The sequence below is a fragment of the Eublepharis macularius genome, chromosome 5 (assembly GCF_028583425.1).
Source record: "Eublepharis macularius isolate TG4126 chromosome 5, MPM_Emac_v1.0, whole genome shotgun sequence".
Taxonomy (NCBI): Eukaryota; Metazoa; Chordata; class Lepidosauria; order Squamata; family Eublepharidae; genus Eublepharis; species Eublepharis macularius.
In genome coordinates, this window is record NC_072794.1 from 149,301,162 (window position 1) to 149,308,207 (window position 7,046).

The following is a 7,046-nucleotide window of genomic DNA, read 5'->3' on the forward strand; positions in this document are numbered from 1 at the left end:
CAATGAAGACAACGACATGTATCAATATTAAAGAGAACATTTTCAAAATGATCTATCGTTGGTACATGACACCAAAGAAGATTGCGCTAGGGAATTTGAATACTTCTAATAAATGCTGGAAATGTAAGAAACATGAGGGCTCCCTCTATCATATGTGGTGGTCGTGTGAGGTAGCTAGGCAGTTCTGGGGGGAAATAATAAGAGAAATGAGTGAAATTTTACAGTTTCAAATAAATAAGAACCCAGAACTCCTGCTGCTAAACTTGGGAATGGAGGGAATTCCAGCCCATCATAGGACGTTGATTTTTTATATGACTGCAGCAGCTAGACTTTTGTATGCGCAGAAATGGAAAGTACAAGAAGTACCAACTATTGAAGATTGGATCTACAAATTGCTGTATATGGCTGAAATGGACAAGATGACAAGAAAACTGAGAGATCTGGACTCAGGGCAGTTCAACACAGACTGGGAGAAGCTGAAACAATACCTGGAGAAGAAATGGGAGGTGGGAGGAAAACTGTGGCAGTTTGAGAACTACTGAAATATAATAAAAGTATAAAAGAGAGGGGTGACTTTACCGGGGGAGGAAGAGAAATGTGAATTTATAAGCAGTTAGATTAATTGATTGAGATATATATAGATATGTATAGGTCAACTGATAGAGAATAATTAATGATAAGGTTTAAACATGAGGATTGACTAACTAACAATATTTTCTCTCTTTGACAAGATTTATATGCACCAAACTGAATGTATAGAAGAGTTAAATTGATTGAGTATCTGAGGAGTTATATAGAATTACCATAAAAAGTTGAAATGAGTAATATATAGAGAACAAATCAAATTGTTTGATTTAAATGTGGGAAATTTTTATGGTTTATGATATATAGGTTTATATAGAATTATTCAAAATTGGAAAATGGGATAAATTGTTTATCTAAAGACGTATAGTTTGGGTGTATAATAATTAAAGGAGTTAATGATGCACTGCTTAATATAATGGAGAATGTATATCTGTTTTAGACAGAGGAATTTAATAGAAGTAAGGGAAAAGGGACAGAGGGTGGGAAAGCTGTTGGAAGTCAACAAAAGGGGGGGAAAGGGAGGGGGTTAGAAACGAAAAATTAGGGGAAAATTGATTGTAATGTAAAAATAAAAATGTTCTAACCCAATAAAAAATTTTTCAAAAAAAAAAAAAAATCCTCAATCTGCCATGAATGCTTGCTGGGTAGGGTTGCCAACCTCCAGGTGAGGCCTGGATATCTCCCAGCATTACAACTGATCTCCAGACCACATTGCTCAATTCTCTTGGAGAAACTGCCTGCCTTTGAGGGTGGACAATAGCATTATAACCTGCTGAGCTCCAGCCCCTCCCCAAATCTCGCCCTTCCCAGGCTCCAGCCCCAAAATCTCCAAATATTTCCCGATCCAGAGGTGGCAACCCTAATTACAAGTGATCTCCAGACTATACAAATTTGTTTCCTTGTGGGGAAATGGCTGCTTTGGAAGGTGGACTGTATGGCATTATACTCTGCTGAGATCCCTCCCAAAGCCCCAACCTCCCCAAACTCCACCCCCAAATATCTAGGAATTTCTCAGCCCTTAGTTGGCAGTCCTATTGCTGGGTGACCTTGGGCCACTCATACACTCGGCCTAACCTACCACAGAGTTATTGTGCGGATATAATGGAGAAAAAGGAGAATGATGCAAGCAGCTGTGTTCCCATTGGAGAGAAAAGTGGAGTAAGTAAAGTAAATAAAAATAAATAAAATCTTCAATGGCAGAGAAGGGATTTGAATTTGGGTCTCTCAGATCTTCAGCCCTCCAGTGTGAGAATAGAAAAGACAGGTGGGACACATTTTCAAACCTATCAAAAGACATTTCATTGACTAACCTACCCAGTTAGGGGATTTGATATTACAGAGGTAAACTGTGGGGTAGGTTTTCCTGCATCCACTGGAGTTATTCTACTATTTGGTGCTACGTGCATGGTTGATATTATTCCGGCTGCGTAAGTGTATGTTTCTTTCTTTGGCATGGACAGTGGCATATGAACTCTGGGCACAGATGGAGAATTATGGGCCCATTTGCACAGGTCACATGTCTAACATAAACACAATACAGACCACACAGTAACATAAATGGGAGAGTCCATGTTGTGCCCAAGAGATAGAAAGTTCCTCAGCATTTTATTTAGATTAGATATTCATACCCCACTTTTTCGATCTGGATGAAACTCTCATAATAATAATAATATTTGATTTATATACCACCCTTCAGGACAACTTTACGCCCACTCAGAGCGGTTTACAAAGTATGTTATTATTATCCCCACAACAATCACCCTGTGAGGTGGGTGGTGCTGAGAGAGCTTGGAGAGAGCCGTGACTGACCCAAGGTCACCCAGCTGGCTTCAAGCAGATGAGTCAGGAATCAAATCCGGTTCTCCAGATTAGAGTGCTGCCACTCTTAACCACTGCACCAAACTGGCACTTGTAGTTCCAAGTAGGAAACTTGCAGCTGAAATGTGAATTATTTTTTTAATAATAATTTTTTTATTAATAAAAAACATAACAATTTACAAATTACACAATAGCTTAGCTTAACAAATAACAAATAGGTAATACACAATCAGGAACCAAATAACAGTACTATATACAAATGTAAGGTAACAGAGATGAGAATTAAACTTCTAAAAATTATGTTATAACCGGTCAAGAATAGATTTATGATATTTTGACATAGCCCAGATATTATTGTTTTCCAGATATTCAAAGAATGGAAATCATTTTTCTTGAAAATTAGTGCTTTTAGGGAAGTGCTCGTCTTGGTATATTTTAATCACTTAATTTTTCCGTAATAAAATGATCCCAAATCTTATTATGCCAATTATTGATTGTGAAAATGTGAATTATTGATGGTCAGATTGGAGAATCCAGCCCAAAAAAATGCACTGTATAATTTGGCCCAAATTTTCAATTTTGTTTAGGATGCTTAAGAACACCTACCCACCCCCATGGTCCATAAAGCACAGGCACTTGTACACAGCTAGGACTCATTCATCACCTCTTCACAGTTCCAGCCACAGAAATAACAGATCACACCAGCGGCAATGACAGGACTTACTAAGGCTCCACAACAGAACATATTAAGCATAATAATCAGGGCTTTTTTTCAGCGGGAATGCGGTGGAACAGAGTTCCGGTACCTCTTGAAAATGGTCACATGGTCACAAACTCCCCTCTGTCTGGAGATCAGGGGGCGGGGCCACCAGCCATGTGACCATTTTCTCCAAGGGCAACCCACCAAGTTCCACCACCTCTTTTCCCAGAAAAAAAGCCCTGATAATAACCTTAGTTAAGTATATTAACATATTAACCTTTAAGCATGGGGAGAACATCTTTCCTCTCCCATAATCAGCAATAAAATATCTGGAATGAAAACGAATGACTAGCTTATAGAACACCATATTTGAATTTCAGCCTTGAGACTTTGGAAGAAATTAAGCATTGGCTGGTACAAATGCGACGTGGATTAACTGAGAAAACCTTATGACCAAACACCAAAGTATTTTATTCATTAGAAGGCTGATGTGCCACCTCTCCAGAGACCTCCTCAGGGTAGCTCACAAGGAAGACAACAGAACAAAACCATCAGCATAAAAAGACGCTGTTAAAAAACAAGCCAATTAAAAACAAGCCTGAGGCATACAAACAGCATTAAACAACGCTCAGCTGCCTGAAGTTACATTCATAAAACAGTCCCCAAGCGACAAGCAGGCCATAAAAACAACCAAAAACAGTCTGAGTCAAAATAAATGCTTTGGCCTGCTGCCTAAACACTGGGCAAGCCAAAGAAGGCACCACCCGTGGAAAAGCCCAGGCTCTGGTCACACTCACAACCCTCCTCAGCTCTGCACAGACAGCAGGACTTGGGTAGAGGATCTTAACTGGCCAGCTGGACAGCCTGGGAGGAGGCAGTCCTTCAAGCACCATGGCTCCTTCAAGCCTTCAAGATAAGAACCAGGAACAAACAGGCAGGCCTTGCAAAACTTTCAACACAGGGGTGATACATACAAGCCACGCACTCAGCCCCTGACAGTAGCCCGGCCACCGCAATTGGCACCACTTTTCAAAAGTTGCCCTGCACAGAACGCATTGCAGTCGTCTCACCTGGATGTGATCAGAGGTCGGATTACCCTTTTGGATGAACACTCGTAGCCAGATATTAGCCGAAGCTGACAAAAGGCGCTACAGAGAAGAACTGAGCCTCCAACTGCAGGCCAAGAGCCAATAGTGCCCTCAAGCCACTAACCTACTTCCTCAGGGGGAGTGCAACCCACCCACCCCAGGACAGGCCGATTCTGCAGTTCTCAACTGGCTTCATCATTGACCAACAGTGCCTCAGGCCAAAGGCTCCCGTGCTTGTGCACATGGGCTCAGAAGACAAGATGTGAGTCCCTGGGCATCCCCGTGAGCGCTGTGTTCCCTGACGTGTGTCCACCTGCATGCTTTGCTTGCATAGCTCTTCCCTAAAGGCCAATATTTCTCAAACTGTTTGAACACAATCTCAATTTGCTTCCACTTCCAAGCCCCAGTCCATTGTGAGCCATGCAACCCACTGTCCTGTGCAAAATGGCCAGTGAACACTCAGCCACAGCCGCGTTCATGCATTTCAGACTCCTTCCAAAACACAGCCAACTTCCCTGCCTCTCTGCATACAGCACAAGAGTCAGCCGCTAAGAAGACAATGCCTCCTGTAGGACTATCTCCCTCCCTGGAAGCCTCCAAATATCTTGTGACTCCACCGCCAACACCCTTTCAGGGGCTACCAACAGTCTGAAAGCTACTACTCTAGGAGCAGGGCTTTTTTCCAGCAGGAACGCAGTGGAACAGAGTTCCGGCACAGCTTGAAAATGGTCACATGGCTGGTGGCCCCGCCCCCTGATCTCCAGACAGAGGGGAGTGTAGATTGCCCTACGCACACAGAGCGGCACGGAGGGCAATCTCAACTCCCCTCTGTTTGGAGATCAGGGGGCAGGACCACCCGCCATGTGACCATTTTCTCCGAGGGCAACCCCCTGAGTTTCACCACCTCATTTCCCAGAAAAAAAAAAGCCCTGTCTAGGAGTATCGTTATACACTTATAACAATTCATGTGCTACTCTTGTACTTCTCTTTTCCTGTGCCTTTAATTTGGTTTATCTATTTTAACAGATCCGTCTAAAGCCTCTGAATCAACAAAACCCCTGCATATCAGTTAAGAGCCAGGAAAGCAGGGGTCAGCAACCTTTTATAATGAAAGAGCCCAAGTACATCCCACAGCGAACCAGTTTAAGGAAACCTGAACGTGTACAACTTGCCATAACTGATCCTTGACACATTGATTAATAATCCATCAAGTGTCTACAGCGTCAATCACAAGTTGCTGCAAATCCCTTGTTAGGTATGGCACACGTGAAATTTACACAGGAACACATTGTGCAATCGTTTTAGCGCACTGGCATAAATCTATGCATGGTTCACATGCAACTATCATCTCCCTTTCTGTACAGCATTTCTAAGAAGCCCTGCAGTCCCGTAACATCTTTGTCTGCCATGACTGTCACCTACTGGTTATTCTAGCATCCCACTTACCCCTGTAATATACCTTCAGATTTTTTTAAAGGGCCATATTTGGTTCTGTACTGAGCCATATTTGGCTCCAGAGCTACAGGTTGATGATCCCAATTTAAATCTTCTGCATTTCTAAAGCCCTTGCGTACCATTCAAGAGCCAGTAAAGGGTGGTGGGTGCCTTATAGCAGGAGCCTAAACAACAATAGGGGTTATCGGGCATCCTTCACTTTCATTGATTTCAATGAGCTTAGACTGAAGAAATTCTGCTTTAGATTGCTCTGTGTGTGGCTCCACGGCTGGTCCAATCAGGTACGGTATGTTGGACTGACTGGAATACAGACATGTTCTAGGGAGACTCCACGATCTTTCAGCCTCCTCTCTCAGAATTATTTCACAGGCTGCAGAGGTCAGTTTTATGAGTCCTTGAACCCTGTGCATTCTGTATAGCTGCTCTCCGAATTCATTCACGCCTATACTTTGGACAGTGGCTGCCCAATGTTTCAGTGCAATCCTATGTATGTTCCCTCAGCAGTTAAGTCCATTAGTTCAATGAATCTCCCTCTCGAGTAAGTGTGCAGTTTTGGAGATTAATAAAAAAAAAGACCTGAAGGTTTGAGGGGACCAGCTGTAAGCTTTCGAGTGACACGGGACTCTTCGTCAGGAGGAGAGCAGCCTAGATGCCCATCAGCCCTTGCTGGTGTCTCCTACCCCTCTTCCTAAACGCTGCTCCCTAGATCCCACCCGGGTCTGCTGCTCGCACCTATCCAGGTATCGCAAGGGAAGGCTCCGGCGGGTCTTAAAGTCTTGGGTTGCCATCCTACAGGTGGGACCTGGAAATCTCCCGGAATTCCAACTGATTATCAGACTCCAGAGAACAGCTGCCCGGAGGCTCTACGGCATTATACCCTGCTGAGGTCCCTCCACTCCCAAACTCTGCCCTCCCGGGCTCCCCCGTCTCCGAAAATCTCCAGGAATTTCCCAACTCAGAGTTGGCAACCTCTGCCCACCCCGCCGCCCTCCGGTCCCCGCCCCGCCACCGACCTTGGCTACATCTCCTCCCGAAGGCGCACCTGGGCTCTCCTCCTCCGGCGCGCTCCGTCTCTCCGCTTGGCCAGCAGCGCCCTCCAGGCTGCGGTCCGCCTCCCGGCGGGAGGGAACAGCCCAGCTCCCCGCCCTCCCTCGTGGCGTCGCCCGCTGGCCTCCCGCGGCTCCTCCTCGCCCGGCTCGGCCGCCTGCGGCGTCCTGATAGGGGCCGCCTTATCGCCGCGGGGCACCCCGGCCAGGCTCCTCTTCCAGGAAGACCCGCAGCGGCGGCCTCGGAGGCGGAATCCACCCCACCACCGGCCTGCCCCGGGCTCGCTTCCTTGCTGCTTCTCCGGCTCCCTCCCTCCGTCCCTTTTGCTGCTTCCCCCACGACCCCCTCCGTGC

General features: G+C 45.3%; 1 protein-coding gene across 1 annotated transcript in view; it reads right to left on the reverse strand.

Moving 5' to 3' along the window:
* RIPOR3 (RIPOR family member 3) overlaps positions 1 to 6,734 on the reverse strand; it is a 150,100-nt gene extending 143,366 nt beyond the window's left edge. Inside the window, exon 1 of the mRNA XM_054980599.1 lies at positions 6,660 to 6,734. The gene's annotated coding sequence lies outside the window, so the exon portion shown is untranslated. The remainder of the gene's footprint in view (positions 1 to 6,659) is intronic.
* Positions 6,735 to 7,046: the final 312 nt, after the last annotated feature.